The sequence below is a fragment of the Oncorhynchus keta genome, chromosome 12 (assembly GCF_023373465.1).
Source record: "Oncorhynchus keta strain PuntledgeMale-10-30-2019 chromosome 12, Oket_V2, whole genome shotgun sequence".
NCBI classification, from domain to species: domain Eukaryota; kingdom Metazoa; phylum Chordata; class Actinopteri; order Salmoniformes; family Salmonidae; genus Oncorhynchus; species Oncorhynchus keta.
The window spans coordinates 28,974,368-28,991,441 of NC_068432.1; the positions used below are offsets into that span (position 1 = coordinate 28,974,368).

Below are 17,074 nucleotides of genomic sequence, written 5' to 3' on the forward strand. Positions count from 1 at the left end.
GTTTACATACTCATCCCATATGTATATACTGTACTCGATACCATCTACTGTAGAGCCTATGCTGCTCTGTACCATCACTCATTCATATATCTTTATGTAAATTCTTTATCCCTTACACTGTGTATAAGACAGTAGTTTTGGAATTGTTAGTTAGATTACTTGTTGGTTATTACTGCATTGTCGGAACTAGAAGCACAAGCATTTCGCTACACTCGCATTAACATCTGCTAACCATGTGTATGTGACAAATAAAATTAGATTTGATTTGATTCGATTTGACAGTGCCATCCGTTTTGTCACCAAAGCCCCATATACTAGCCACTATTGCGACCTGTACGCTCTCGTTGGCTGGCCCTCGCTTCATACTCGTCGCCAAACCCACTGGCTCCAGGTCTTCTACAAGACCCTGCTAGGTAAAGTCCCCCCTTATCTCAGCTCACGCTCCAGCAGGTATATCTCTCTGGTCACCCCCAAAACCAATTCTTCCTTTGGCCGCCTCTCCTTCCAGTTCTCTGCTGCCAATGACTGGAACGAACTACAAAAATCTCTGAAACTGGAAACACTTATCTCCCTCACTAGCTTTAAGCACCACCTGTCAGAGCAGCTCACAGATTACTGCACCTGTAGATAGCCCATCTATAATTTAGCCCAAACAACTACCTCTTTTCCTACTTTATTTATTTATTTAGATCCTTTGCACCCCATTATTTCTATCTCTACTTTTCACATTCTTCCACTGCAAATCAACCATTCCAGTGTTTTACTTGCTATATTGTTTTTACTTTGCCACCATGGCCTTTTTTTGCCTTTACCTCCCTTATCTCACCTCACTTATTTTTCTACTGTATTATTGACTGTATGTTTGTTTTACGGCCTGCATATTCACCAGACATGTCACCCATTGAGCATTTTGGGATGCTCTGGATCGACAGCGTGTTCCAGTTCCCACTATCTAGCAACTTTGCAAAGTGATTGAAGAGGAGTGGGACAACATTCCACAGGCCACAATCAACAGCCTGATCAACTCTATGCGAACGACATGTCGCGTTGCATGAGGCAAGTGGTGGTCACACCAGAAACTGACTGGTTTGCTGATCCGTGCCCCTACCTTTTTTAAGGTATCTGTGGCCAACAGATGCATATCTGTATTCCCAGTCATGTGAAATACATAGATTAGGGCCTACTGAATGTATTTATATTGACTGATTTCCTTATATGAACTGTAACTCAGTAAAATATTTTAAATTGTTGCATGTTGTGTTTATATTTTTGTTCAGTATATAATCCATCCAATTTAGAAAGCCCCAAAACTAGGCTCCGATTTAGCTAAATATAAATTGTAAGAGAAGAGACCTCTGCTTGTCAATTAAAGTGTCAACTCGAGTGATGGTATTGTAATAGCTAATTTCCTTGAGAACCAAACTGCACCTGTTAAACTGGGCATGGAGAAGCGCGGTCCCGAGTGAAATTTGTGGGCGCGCTCTTTATGGCACGTCGCAAAAGAGGGGGAGCAAACTGGCACGAGCCTACCGTCGTTGTCAGGGACGGGGTGCATCTGTGGAAAAAAGGCTAGGACATAACAATAGCATCATCCAGTTTCGGTGTACATTGATCCAGGGTGCGTCATAGGAAACGAACACGAACATGGCGCCCCTTTATATAACATAATGTACACGACACATGGAATGGCCAATATATTTTTTTGTTTGCTGGATTACGAAGAAGATTGTACAATAAAATGGAGTGGTAGGGGGGCAAAGGCGCGCTGTCTCCATCATAGGGAGGCGCGTCCACCTGCTGATACAAGGAGTCCGGGCTTGGGAAAAACATGGTGAGGTCGCACTCGCTGCATTGAGGAGAAGATACAGTTTCCATCTGTCAAATAAATAACTGTAAATGGAATGATGACGACGGGAAAAGCGCAGCCCGTGTGAAAAGAGAGGTAAGTTAAATGTTGTACAATGACGAATATGGTTCTCAGTTCAGGGCAACACACTTGCATAAAGAATATGCAACGTCAAATAGCCTACAATTTCTTCGGCTGCATTCGAGAGAAAAGGGGGGAGGGTATTTCATGTATCACGTTAAATCAACATTCATCTGTTGTGTTTGTATATTTAAGAATGTATTTAATTGTATACAGTTACTTCACTTTTAAACTGTGCAGAAAAGCAATTGTCATAAAATGCATTGAAAGACAACATTCCTTATTAAGAAAAAAAGTGATACCCTACATTGGAGCATTAGAGGTACCAGCAAACTGCACCCCATATCCCATCCCCCAAAACACACAGACACACAACACACAGGCAATATGAGAATTGTCAGTCCAGGTCCTGGACAACCTTTGCAGTATTTGGCAGTGCTTAGTTCAATAAACAAATGCTTAAACTTGAACATTTCACTGAATAATGTGCTCCCCTTGGCATGAAATCGACCATTGCTCTGTGCTCCCAGATTCATTTATTTTCAGCATGGAGTTCCCAGCTTTTCTTCTTTCCCTGTGGTTAGATGCTGTGTTCAATTTCTGTTCATATTTGTATGTGACATAAGGTCAGACCTGTCGCACTCGCATAAATGCACTCTTAGTGTTTACAAAAAGGACAAGCAAATAAAAATGGTCTCAACATTATTTTTATTACAGTATTATTATCATTGTAAGATTAGATCTCGATCCTAATTCTCACATGGATGGCAATAACATATATGGAGCTCTCTGCCAAATTGCAGGGATAGCACAACTAAATGATTCACCATCTTTCCAGAATAATGCCTGGTTAAAGCTATCCTTCACAGGTGGTTGTCCCTAAGAGGCAGAGTTTAACTCAACAACATTCCTTTGTGAAAGGGCTGGGGAATTGTTTATCAGGCTTAATTATGCACAAGTGTTCATTTGAAATTGAAGGTAATTTTTTTTTGGTTTCATGTTTTTGAAAATACAGTAGATAAGAGGACGAAATACACCCTCTTAATTTAGCCCAGAGTGTCCCCAATAATAGGCACTGAAAATCCTTTAATTTGATCAGGTCTGTATATCAACTCAAGCAGGATTCCTGCTAAGAGCTACCCATCCCAGTGCCATACCTAGTATGTTTCCTTTACTGTCCCAATGTGTTGTTTGGTTGTCCAGCCCCAGGTCGCTCCATTGATGTTATAAGGTACTAAAGTAGTTTTGAAGAAACATGCTGTTTTTTCTCCATCCCATTTTGCCTATTATGTTTGAAAGTGAATAGGATTAGGCATGTTCAGGGTGAGGCAACAACAATCCACTTAATGTAGTCCTCTGTGCCTCCGTTCTATGGGTTTTTGTCTTCCTTACTTCAGCAGCCCAATGTTCTCAGAGAGAACAGAGAGAGCAGGTCCTTGAAGGCTGGGCTGCACACAGCACTGCATTGTGTTTATCTGAAAGTAGTGCCAGAGGGGGAGGAGCGAGGCTGCCTGGGAGGTTGGGTGAAAGGTTGTACCAATACCTGGGTAGACGTCACACTGATTAACACATTTCAGTCTTCTATATAGGAGCCGGTATGTATGGTATCAACCGGTATTTCCCACCAGTTAAAATGACAATACAGAACATGAACAGACATGTTTTCATATGATTTAACCTGTTGAATAGTGGGCAAATGTTTTTTTGCCTGGTTGTCAGTCATTCATTAATTCACTCATAGATAACCCCCTCGGCTCAGTACTGCATTGTTGCGGTGACTGTGGCGCTGCTCGGCATCGGAGGGAGTTGAGGTAGCATGCTGTAATTAACAGAAAGGTAACGACCCCGTGAGATGGGTGGCTCAGCCCTTTTTGATTACTTTCATGACCGCAGGGAAAAAGTCTGAACTGAGCTTCCTCTCTAGTGGGACAGACAGACAGACATTAGAGCAGAGCAGAGTGCTGAGATCTTTAGCTGCCCATGCTGGGCCTGTAACATTCACAATGATTCTAACCTCTATCCTCCTCACTGGCAGGCAGATACAAACACCAACCACACTGCTGTGGTCCTGGATGACTCTGGTTTGTCTCTCTATGTCACATTATGAAGGAATCACTTGCTGTATTTCTTTATTGAAAAATATCCTCTGTGAGACTTTTGCATATGGTATTATACACTGAGTATACAAAACATTAAGAGCACCTGCTCTTTCCATGACATAGATTGACCAGGTGAATCCAGATAAAAGCTATGAGCCCTTATTTATGTCACTTGTTAAATCCACTTCAATCAGTAGATGAAGGGGAGGAGACAGGTTAAATAATAATTTTTAAGCCTTGAGACATGGATGTGTATGTGTGCCATTCAGAGGGTGAATGGGAAAGACACAAGATTTAAGTGCCTTTGAACAATGTATGCTAGTAGGTGCCAGGCATAGCAGTTTGTGTCAAGAACTGCAACGGGTTTTTGTCACAGTTTCCTGTGTGTATCAAGAATGGTCCACCACCCAAAGAACATCTAGCAAACTTAACACAACTGTGGGAAGCATTGGAGTTAACCAATGGCGATTGTAGCACATCAATCTTGGTGGAGCAAACAAATTATAATGTGGGATGCATGCCAGCAAAGCCACTACACAACACAACACTAAACAATACATTAATTGCACTATAACGGTGACAAACAGTGGCCCACAAACTGTTAGGGCCTACCTAAAGCTGTCCCAACAGCAGAGTCCCAACAGCAGTCCCAACACCTTACCACTGCTACACCTGGCTATCAGCAGAGCCTTGTCTGGCAGCGAAACAGTTAATTCAGCCTCATTTACTGCCTTTCAGCCTCATTTACTGCCTTGCTTAAACAAATGTGGTTTCTACTGACAATTGAGATGTACAAAATACGGAATAAGGGCGGATAAGATGCAATCCGTAATTTTGATTAAGACATTAATGAGCAAGCTTGGACGTACGTAGTCAGTATAACTATTTGTTCAGCACTTTTGAAATGTACAGCGACAGAATTCAGAACGTGGGCCGTTCTTACAGTGTTCTCCCTGTACACCAAGTTAGAACCATAGGATAAATAAAGGGGGCATATAAGCAGACAATTAAAGTTATTACAGTATGTGATGATTACATTTCTCAAAAACAGGTTATAGGCTACGTGTGCACCACCAAGTCAGAACAGTAGGCGAAATTAAGAGGTGAAAATAGACCAAATTATTAGGGTGAGGCACATGGGCTACTAACAGCTTACTACACAACATACACTTAGTATTACTTTCTTAACTACAGTATACATATCTCCTTGGCATAGAACATAATTTATGCAGCAGCATACCGAACATTTTTGGACTCACCTTGTTGTGCTGTGCTCACTTGAACAGGAAGGTGGAGCAGCGGTCCTTCGTGGGCAAATTTTGTCATCAAACTTTGTCATCAAAGTCTGGCATTCTCTGGATTTATGGTTCATTCAAGACAACTGGGAACTCCAAAAAAAGTTGAATCATGATGACGTCATTGATCTTCAGGTCGTAGCTCTAGAAAGAGGCCTGAGATCCCGATTTACAATTCTGAGTTGGATGAAAGTTCAAAACTTATCTTCCCAGTTGTAGCTCGTTTTTCCCAAGTTCCCAGTTGTCTTGAACTCACTAAAGTCAGATTTTGAGTTAACAATTGTTTTGAGCGAGGCACAAATCATGCTTCATTGACAGCAAGGCCAATGTTGAATGTATATCATTTTAAACTAAGAAAAGAGACCATTAAACTTAGACTTGGAACCACACAGCCACTCCACTGAATAGCAGGCTAATGATTGCTTTGCAATGCTTGCAGTTATCCACTGATTCCTTCCAAACCACTCATTGTTGAATTTGCGATTTCCAACTTGTTGTGTAATGTTTATGTCCAATGGCCGATGAGCACTGATACGTTTTATCTATAATTATTTATCTTCATATGACAAGGATTTAAAAGGATTTGCCAGTAGATTGTCAAATTGATTCATGATGACTGCTAGCTAAGATTTTGAAAGTATGATGTTCATAGTCCAATCAAAGCTACTGTAGATATAACGTGTTTTGACTTAATTTTGTCTGTGGCAAATGACTTTGAGCCTTCTTGGATGAGCACTTCTAATGTAACTCTATGGCAGCACCCAAGGGGCTTGAATTTTCGATCTCTACCGTTAGACTTGGCGTTGACGTAGTGTTCCCATGAGTGACAGAACACTGAGCCAATCACGGGTATATATGTTAATTAATGGAAATATATGCAAAGTAATATTAATAACATTTAAATGTAGATGTTTTTTGCATAGCATATATTTACCATATCATATGGAGACAGAAACATAAACCTTTTACATTATCATAAGTAGACACAATTAAAAAATGATTAAATCCTTCCAATATACATTTTTTAAAACAATTTTGTTTTTAATTTTAATGAAATGAGTTGACTCTTTGCATGGGATGATTTCACTGAACAACAAAGAAAGGGAATATTGAATGATCCCCAATGATTCATTGCATCTCCCAAAAACGTTTTCAACATACATCTGTGAATGATAGTCTAGAAACTAAAGCTTTGTTTGTCTTCCTCTCAGGCTTCCATGTCTTCTCCCTGGACCTCCTCAATGTCCACCTCTTGAACATCAGACTCTGAGGCCTCATCTTCACTGTCACTTTCCAACCTAGTTGAGGATGGTTCGTTGTCATCCTCAACGAGTACCCGCAAAACAGGAGACTCTGGGATGCTGACCTTCTAGGCAGAGTTGCAAATAAAAAGCCATATCTCAGACTGGCCAATAAAATGAAAAGATTAAGATGGGCAAAAGAACACAGACACTGGACAGAGTAACTCTGCCTTGAAGGCCAGCATCCTGGATTTGCCTGTTCACTGTTGACGTTGAGACTGGTGTTTTGCGGGTACTATTTATTAATGAAGCTGCCAGTTGAGGACTTGTGAGGTGTCTGTTTCTCAAACTAGACACTCTAATGTACCTGTCCTCTTGCTCAGTTGTGCACCGGGGTCTCCCATTCCTCTTTCTACTCTGCTTATAGCCAGTTTGCTCTGTTCTGTGAAGGGGCTAGTACACAGCATTGTAAGAGATCTTCAGTTTCCTGGCAATTTCTTGCATGGAATAGCCTTCATTTCTCAGAACAAGAATAGACTGATGAGTTTCAGAAGAAAGTGCTTTGTTTCTGGTCATTTTGAGCCTGTACTCGAACCCACAAATGCTGATGCTTCAGATATTCAACTAATCTAAATAAGGCCAGTTTGATTGCTTCTTTAATTAGGACAACAGTTTTCAGCTGTGCTAACATAATTGCAAAATAGTTTTCTAATGATCAATTAGCCTTTTAAAATTATGAACTTGGAGTAGCTAACACAACGTGCCATTGCAATACAGGAGTGATGGTTGATAATAATGTTTCCATCTACAATAGTCACTTACAACATTGACAATGTCTACACTGTATTTCTGATCAATCTTATGTTATTTTAATGGACAAAAAATGTGCTTTTCTTTCAAAAACAAGAACATTTATAAGTGACCCCAAACTTTTGAACGGTAGTGTATATATATTTTTTACATTGTTTGCAAACTGATATGTAGCACGTATTAATGCAAAATAACATGCAAAACAGGCAAGTCCTCCCCCCCAAAAAATGAAATGCGGGTCTCAAAACAGGGTGACAGAATGCCAAGAGTGCAAAGCTGTCATCAAGGCAAAGGGTGGCTACTTTGAAGAATCTCAAATATCTCAAAACACGTTTTGGTTGCTACATGATTTCGTACGTGTTATTTCATAGTTTTGATGTCTTCACGATTATTCTTCAATGTAGAAAATAGTACAAATAAAGAAAAAACGTTTAATGAGTGGGCGTGTCCAAGCTCTTGACTGGTACAGTATATAAATATATTTTTCCTTTATTATTTTCCCCTAACCCTGCCACCCCTCCCCTAATTGGAGTAAACGAATGGACAACAACACTTCTACTTCCGGCTTATACATATTATATGTACTTGTTTGTGCATGTGACATTAAAACTTGAAACTCTATACATTTTACGGACACAGTATATTTTACATGAGTTATCTTTTGTTTGTTTTTAGTCCTTCAGCTACGCTCAACCCCTCCCATCTATCTATGAAGACCATCCAGTTTCTATTTGCCATATATTTTACAACTTGCTGCTGGGACTTGCTTCCATTCAGCCACAAGAGCATTAGTGAGGTCGGGCACTGATGTTGGGCGATTAGGACTGGCTCGCAATTGGCTTCCCAATTTATTCCAAAGGTGTTTGATGGGATTGAGGTCAGGGCTCTGTGCAGGCCAGTCAAGTTCTTCCACACCGATCTCGACAAACCATTTTTGTATGGACCTCGCTTTTTATATGGGAGCATTGTTATGCTGAAACCGGAAAGGGCCTTCCCCAAACTGTTGCCACAAAGTTGGAAGCACAGAATAGCCTGGAATGTCATTGTAAGCTGTAGCATTAAGATTTTCCTTCACTGGAACTAAGACCATTTTTTCTCCTCCACCAAACTTTACAGTTGGCACTATGCATTGGGGCAGGTAGTGTTCTCCAATAACAACAATTTCACAACAATACACACTAAGGTAAAGGAATGGAATTAAGATTATATAAATATTTGGATAAGCAATGTCAGAGCGGCATAGACTAAGATATAGTAGAATAAAATAGAATACAGCATATACATATGAGATGAGTAATGCAAAATATGTAAACATTATTAAAGTGACTAGTGTTCCATTATTAAAGTGGCCAGTGATTTCAAGTCTATGTATATAGGCCAGCAGCCTCTTAAGGTGCTAGTGATGGCTATTTAACAGTCTGATGGCCTTGAGATAGAAGCTGTCTCTCCGTCCCATGATAGCGTAGTGAACAGGCAGTGGCTTGGGTGGTTTTTTATTTTTTATTTTTTATTTCACCTTTATTTAACCAGGTAGGCTAGTTGAGAACAAGTTCTCATTTGCAACTGCGACCTGGCCAAGATAAAGCATAGCAGTGTGAACAGACAACACAGAGTTACACATGGAGTAAACAATTAGCAAGTCAATAACACAGTAGAAAAAAATGGGCAGTCTATATACAATGTGTGCAAAAGGCATGAGGAGGTAGGCGAATAATACAATTTTGCAGATTAACACTGGAGTGATAAATGATCAGATGGGCATGTACAGGTAGAGATATTGGTGTGCAAAAGAGCAGAAAAGTAAATAAATAAAAACAGTATAAAAACAGTATGGGAATGAGGTAGGTGAAAAAGGGTGAGCTATTTACCTATAGACTATGTACAGCTGCAGCGATCGGTTAGCTGCTCGGATAGCTGATGTTTGAAGTTGGAGAGGGAGATAAAAGTCTCCAACTTCAGCGATTTTTACAATTCGTTCCAGTCACAGGCAGCAGAGTACTGGAACGAAAGGCGGCCAAATGAGGTGTTGGCTTTAGGGATGATCAGTGAGATACACCTGCTGGAGCGCGTGCTACGGATGGGTGTTGCCATCGTGACCAGTGAACTGAGATAAGGCGGAGCTTTACCTAGCATGGACTTGTAGATAACCTGGAGCCAGTGGGTCTGGCGACGAATATGTAGTGAGGGCCAGCCGACTAGAGCATACAAGTCGCAGTGGTGGGTGGTATAAGGTGCTTTAGTGACAAAACGGATGGCACTGTGATAGACTGCATCCAGTTTGCTGAGTAGAGTGTTGGAAGCCATTTTGTAGATGACATCGCCGAAGTCGAGGATCGGTAGGATAGTCAGTTTTACTAGGGTAAGCTTGGCAGCGTGAGTGAAGGAGGCTTTGTTGCGGAATAGAAAGCCGACTCTGGATTTGATTTTTGATTGGAGATGTTTGATGTGAGTCTGGAAGGAGAGTTTGCAGTCTAGCCAGACACCTAGGTACTTATAGATGTCCACATATTCAAGGTTGGAACCATCCAGGGTGGTGATGCTAGTCGGGCATGCGGGTGCAGGCAGCGATCGGTTGAAAAGCATGCATTTGGTTTTACTCGCGTTTAAGAGCAGTTGGAGGCCACGGAAGGAGTGCTGTATGGCATTGAAGCTCATTTGGAGGTTGGATAGCACAGTGTCCAATGACGGGCCGAAAGTATATAGAATGGTGTCGTCTGCGTAGAGGTGGATCAGGGAATCGCCCGCAGCAAGAGCAACATCATTGATATATACAGAGAAAAGAGTCGGCCCGAGAATTGAACCCTGTGGCACCCCCATAGAGACTGCCAGAGGACCGGACAGCATGCCCTCTGATTTGACACACTGAACTCTGTCTGCAAAGTAATTGGTGAACCAGGCAAGGCAGTCATCCGAAAAACCGAGGCTGTTGAGTCTGCCGATAAGAATTTGGTGATTGATCCTTGATGATCTTTTTGGCCTTCCTGTGACATTGGGTGCTGTAGGTGTCCTGGAGGGCAGGCAGTTTGCCCCCGGTGATGCATTGGGCAGACCGCACCACCCTCTGGAGAGCCCTGCGGTTGCGGGCAGTGCAGTTGCCATGCCAGGCGGTGATACAGCCTGACAGGATGCTCTCAATTGTGCATCTGGAAAAGTTTGTGAGGGTTTTAGGTGCCAAAACAATTTTTTTTCAGCCTCCTGATGTTGAATACACTGTATGCGTGGGGGGACCATTCCAGTTTGTCAGTGATGTGAACGCCAAGGAACTTGAAGCTTTCCACATTCTCCACTGTGGTCCCGTTGATGTGGATAGGGGGGTGCTCCCTCTGCTGTTTCCTGAAGACCACGATCATCTCCTTTGTTTTGTTGACATTGAGTGACAGGTTATTTTCCTGACACCACACTCCCAGGGCCCTCACTTCCTCCCAGTAGGCTGTCTCGTCGTTGTTTGTAATCAGGCCTACTACTATTGTGGCATCTGCAAATTTGATGATTGAGTTGGAGGCATGCGTGGCCACACAGCCATGGGTGAACAGGGAGTACAGGAGGGGGCTGAGCATGCACCCTTGTGGGGCCACTGTGTTGAGGATCATCGAAGAGAAGGTGTTGTTTTCTACATTCATCACCTGGGGCGGCCCGTCAGGAAGTCCAGGACCTAGTTGCACAGTGCGAGGTTCAGACACTAGTGCCCTGGGCTTAATTATGAGCTTGGAGGGTACTATGGTGTTGAATGCTGAGCTAAAGTCAATGAACAGCATTCCTACATAGGTATTCCTGGCAGTGTGCAGTGTGATGGCGATTGCATCATCTGTATTGGGGCGGTAAGCAAATTGACTGTGAGCTTGTGTGGCCCACTACTTCGCGACTGAGCCGTTGTTGCTCCTAGACGTTTCCACTTCACAATAACAGCACTTACAGTGGACCAGGGCAGAAATTTGACGGACTGACTTATTGGAAAGATGGCATCCTATGACGGTGACACTTTGAAAGTCACTGAGCTCTTCAATAAGGCCATTCTACTGCCAATGGTTGTCTATGACGATTGCATGGCTGTGTGCACGATTTCATACACCTGTCAGCCATGGGTTTGGCTGAAATAGCCAAATCCACTAATTTTGTACATATAGCGGGAACTCAAATCATGACGTTGGTGATATTCAGTTTGAAAAGTCTGCCCTCTAGAAAGATGCCTGAGTGTCCGACTTGGAATTCCGAGTTGGATGAGTTCAAATCTATTATTCCCAGTTGGATCTCGTTTTTATTTCCGATTTCCCAGTTGCCTTGAATGCACTGAGGTTTGAAGTTGGATATATAGGAGTTCCCAGTTGTTTTGAACACAGCAGTAGTCTCAGTGGAGGGAGGAAGAGAGCAGCAGAGGGTCTGCCTCTCACAGTCCCTGTTCTCTCCTTCTTTTCCTCCTGTGAGACTGACCTGTTTTTGCACCTACTGTTGGCCCCTTTATCTTTGGCTTTTCTCCAGAAATGTTTGGTGATCGACTAGGAATGCCTGGAAGATCGACCAGTCAATCGACCAGTTGGCGACCACTGACTTGGAAGTTAAATCATAGGGATTTATTTTACCCACTGGCAGAACGTAGGCTTTCACCAAATCAACTGGAGTTTCATGATTTTTATTTCTGGGGGTGGATTATCCCTTTTAATGTTTTGTATACTCAGTGTATTATTAATAAGGCATAAATATGGCACACACACTCTAAAAAGAACTAACATTTTGTAGATTCCCTAAGGCATTAGAGAGTTAGAAACAGTGAAGACAGTTGTTATATCTGTACCTTTAGATTGTTCTCTCAGCTCCATCCTTATTTGCTAAATAACCTATTACAATGTCTCTTAGCTGAGGACTCTTTCTATTATTAACAAATATGTGACTATTGGCTTTGATTCACAATGATATTTAGGGAGAAGGTGTTGCTATTGTAGTCTGAGTGCATGTTGGCATTCTGGGCTGTTGCAGAATGTCAGGCTGTCCGTCAGAGGTCTTTCTGTAAAGAGGCCCTAGTGCTGTTGTTGTAGGGGCATGCATTCAGAGAGGATTGGCAGGAGGTTTTTGTGTCGTCGTCGTCCCCCGGCTTGAAAATGGAGCCTCCAGTTTAATGCACTAGAGCTGTGAAGGGGGAGGAGTCGTTCTGCCAGTCATTAATGACTTGTGTCATCAGAAAAGTTCCTCCTTGCATTCAAACAAAAAAAAACAGCAATGTTTTACGTTTCTATTTTGATAGGGCCCAAGTTTTCAAAGGTACGGCTGTTGTTATGTCCTGTCTCTCACAATCAGACACCTCACCATTTTGGTTAACCTCTCAGGTCAACCTCTCAGTAAATTACCATACTCTCCAGTCTCTCAGAGTCAGTGTTTGCTCAATTACATGTTGTATTGATACAGTGCATTCGGAAAGTATTCAGACCCCTTGACTTTTTCCACATTTTGTTCACATAAGTATTCACACCACTGAGTCAATAAATGTTAGAATCACCTTTGGCAGCGATTACAGCTGTGAGTCTTTCTGGGTAAATCTCTAAGAGCTTTGCACACCTGGATTGTACAATATTTGCACATTATTCTTAAAAAATATATATTTCAAGACAATTTAAGTCAAAACTGTAACTAAGCCACTCAGGAACATTCAATTTCATCTTGGTAAGCAACTCCAGTGTATATTTGGCCTTGTGTTTTAAGTTATTGTCATGCTGACTGGTGAATTTGTCTCCCAGTGTCTGTTGGAAAACATACTGCACCAGCTTTACCTCTAGGTTTTTGCCTGTGCTTAGATGTATTCCATTTCTTTTTATCCTAACAAACTCCCCATCCTTGCTGATGACAAGTATACCCATAACATGATGCAGCCACCACCATGCTTGAAAATATCAAGAGGGGTACTCAGTGATGTGTTGTGTTGGATTTGCCTCAAACATAACGCATTGTATTCAGGACATAAAGGTATTTTCTTTGCCACATGTTTGCAGTTTTAATTTAGTGCCTTATTGCAAAATGTTTATTCTGTCCAGGTTTCCTTATTTTCACTCTGTCTATTAGGTTAGTATTGTGGAGGAACTACACAATCCGTCCTCAGGTTTCTCCTATCACAGCCATTAACCAGTTAAATGTAACAAAATGTAACCAGAAATGTAATCTACTTAATCCTCCAAAGTAATGATTTATTATGAGAGGGCCATAAACAATAACTAGTAATGCTGCATACTCCAAGAAAGGTTAAAATCTCACCTTTCTGGTAGAAAAAGTTATAAATTGCTGTAGTCAATTTTGAGGACACAAGCTCAAGTATCCAGTACAAATATGATAAAAATATGAAAATATGAAATATTTTATGATGTATTTCCTATTCTACAAAACTGTATGACTAAGGCTTGAAATGACATATATGCTTTCTAAATATAGTATAATCAAATTATAAATTGAATAACTATGAGATTTCATCTTCCTTATAACTGTAAAATACATATTTGTATGTCTAGAGTTAGAGAAAATGTGCATATTTTCTAAAGGTCTCTCTTGTTCAAACTGTCTGCCCCCACCGCTGTGAACTTCTCACAGAGCTCTAGTGTGGCTTCATGAACTCATTAGGAACTCACCTTTCATCTCATATTAATCGTGGCTCATATTAGACTACTGGCTCTAAATCGATCTCTGACGGTGCTACAGCGACAAAACCACGCTGCGCTACGATGTAATGAGTCAAGGCTTATGCATTGTTTGTGGCTGTGACGTAGGGTTCAGTCAGGAGTTGATGGAAAGTCTGAAGAGCCAATGAAATGGTAGGAGGGACATTCCAGATTCTAGTGGTGACAGATTTCACATCCTGCTTCACACAGGCAAGAGAGACATATTCCTGCGTCTGTGAGAATCAGGGCTAACGCTCAATGCAAGCCGTTTTGATCTATGGTGTCCACAGATCGATTTAAAAGTGAAAATGTTGGTCGGAACCAGTACCAGAACCAAGCAGTTCCCCAAAACAGGGGACATTAAAACCTCTTAGTTGTGGACTCTGTAACTGTTTTAAATTCACCATTGGCCTCATGGTGAAATCCCTGAGTGATTTCCTTCCTCTCCGACAACTGAGTTAGGAAGGACGTCTGTATCTTTGTAGCGACTGGGTGTATTGATACACCATCCAAAGTGTAGTTAATAACTTCACCATGCTCAAAGGTATATTCAATGTCTGCTTTTTTTTTACCCATCTAACAATACAGTAGGTGCCCTGCTTTGCGAGGCATTAGAAAAGCTCCCTGGTCTTTGTGGTTGAATCTGAATTTGAAATTCACTGTTCAACTCAGGGACCTTACAGACATGTGTGGGGCCGATAGATGAGGTAGTCTAGTGGTTAGAGCGTTGGACTAGTAACCGGAAGGTTGCAAGTTCAAATCCCCAAGCTGACAAGGTACAAATCTGTCATTCTGCCCCTGAACAGGCACTTAACCCACTGTTCCTAGGCCATCATTGAAAATAAGAGTTTGTACGGAACTGTCTTGCCTAGTTAAATAAAGGTAAAATTAAAAATGATTGCACACAGAGTGAGTCTATGTGACTTATTAAGCAAATGTTTACTCCTATTTAGGCTTACCATAACAAATGAATTGAATACGTATTGACTCAAGACATTTCAGCTTTTCATTTTTAATGAATTTGTAAAATTTTATAAAATCATAATTGCACTTTGACATGATGGCATGTTGTGTGTAGGCCAGTGACACAAAATATTAATTGAATCCATTAAATTCAGGCCGTAACACAACAAAATATGGAAAAAGTCAAGGAGTTTGAATACTTTCTGAAAGCGCTATAGGTCAAAGTTCAGTGGTGCATAGGTCAGAGGTTGGATTAACCTTTAAGCGGTGTAGGGATAAAAAGTTGTACTCAATGCTGTTCTGCTACTACTTTTTTATTTTATTTAACTAGGCAAGTCAAATTCTTATTTACAATGACAGCCTACCCCGGCCAAATCCTCCCCTAACCCGGATGATGCTTTGCCAGTTGTGCGCTGCCCTATGGGACTCCCGATCACAGCTGGTTGTGATACAGCCCGGGATTGAACCAGGGTCTGTAGTGACGCCTTTAGCACTGAGATGGTAGCACTGAGATGCAGTGCGTTAGACAGCTGTGCCACTCGGGAGAAAAATTGTTAGAAACGTATAATCTTTTCAACCCTACATCGAACATATGATAAACAAAATGCAAATACTACCTCCTACAAAGAAATTGACGGCATAGACATTTACCTTTATGTACTGTAATTCTGTCAGGACTTTGCATAACGCTTTTATTGAGGATGAACTAATATTCCTAAAATTCCTTTCTCCAGCCTTGTGATTCCAATAAATCTTCAAGGCTTGAAAAAGAATAATGACTTTCAGCTGGTTTCCCTTCTTCCATAACTCCTTGACTGGGGGGGACTGTCTAGTTTGTCTAGTTTCAGTCTTAAGGATGGCTCTAATGCTGGATAAATATTAATCACATTTTTTATAAAAGGAGTTTGCTGAAGGAGCTGCTGTCAGGCCCGTCCATCAGTAGAAGCGCAGGCACCTCCTCGGAGAGAGGACCGGCCCTGGCCCTGCTCAAATCAATGGCTGTTTACTAGGCTTTGTACTGCCCTGTCTTTGGGCTGCTCAGCGTTATTTATATTGCCCACTCTTTATTCGGCTCCTTCATTTTTGTTTGGGGCGAAGATGAAAGAAATCAAACAAAGACCTTCCACAAAACAGTGCGGAGGGAATTAGAGGAGCTATAATATTGAACAACAGTTATTGTTGTCCCCAGTCTGAGCCTCAGGTACAGTACTATTATGAGAGTCTTTACCAATCCAATGTACCGATGATTCTGTAGATGCCAAATGCTTGTCATCTTCTCCTCTCACTATGCTACTGACTAATTATGTCATCACGTCATCACACCAAATATAAGTTAAAAAAAGGTTCTGTAGCAGTTTGAGCCTCTTTGTTCATCAGAATTTTGTTCTCTAGCACTGTCAAGTAATAGATTACAGATGGCAAACCTAAAGCTCTAGCTTCACACATTCTGTTCCCTCCTCTCTGCATCCTCTGAGCTTTTGACCCACAGCATCTCTCTCTCTCTCTCTCTCTCTCTCTCTCTCTCTCTCTCTCTCTCTCTCTCTCTCTCTCTCTCTCTCTCTCTCTCTCTCTCTCTCTCTCTCTCTCTCTCTCTCTCTCTCTCTCTCTCTCTCTCTCTCTCTCTCTCTCTCTCTCTCTCTCTCTCTCTCTCTCTCTCTCTCTCTCTCTCTCTCTCTCTCTCTCTCTCTCTCTCTCTCTCTCTCTCACTGGCATTTGGGCTGAGTGACAGAGCAGCCCATCGGTACAGTAATTGGTATTCAGAAGGGCAGCTGGGATGCACGCCTCGCAGACAGAGGGGGAATTTAGTCAATACACTGCTTCATTAGAGCTGTGAGTCACCACGCCATGCTTCATTTGTTTGTATTTGTCCAGTACTCTATCAGGAGAAATCAACACCTCCTCCCATGCAACATGCCTAACCCCATGCTAACCTCTGATTGGTGGTTAACTTGTCCCCTGCTCATTATTTACCCAGGAAGATATTTACTGTGGTACAGTGATTGAGAGGTGGCGTCAATATGCTCACAGTTACACATCCACACCAGAGCTGTACTGTATGTCCTTTGAACCGTATTGGCCAGAAGGACAGTTTATCTCAGAATAC

General features: G+C 41.7%; 1 protein-coding gene across 1 annotated transcript in view; it reads left to right on the forward strand.

Annotated features, from left to right (window-relative positions):
- The first annotated feature begins 1,523 nt into the window (after nt 1-1,523).
- Nucleotides 1,524-17,074, forward strand: part of LOC118391248 (neurite extension and migration factor-like) — an 81,501-nt gene continuing 65,950 nt past the window's right edge. The window contains exon 1 of the mRNA XM_035782433.2: nt 1,524-1,942. The gene's annotated coding sequence lies outside the window, so the exon portion shown is untranslated. The remainder of the gene's footprint in view (nt 1,943-17,074) is intronic.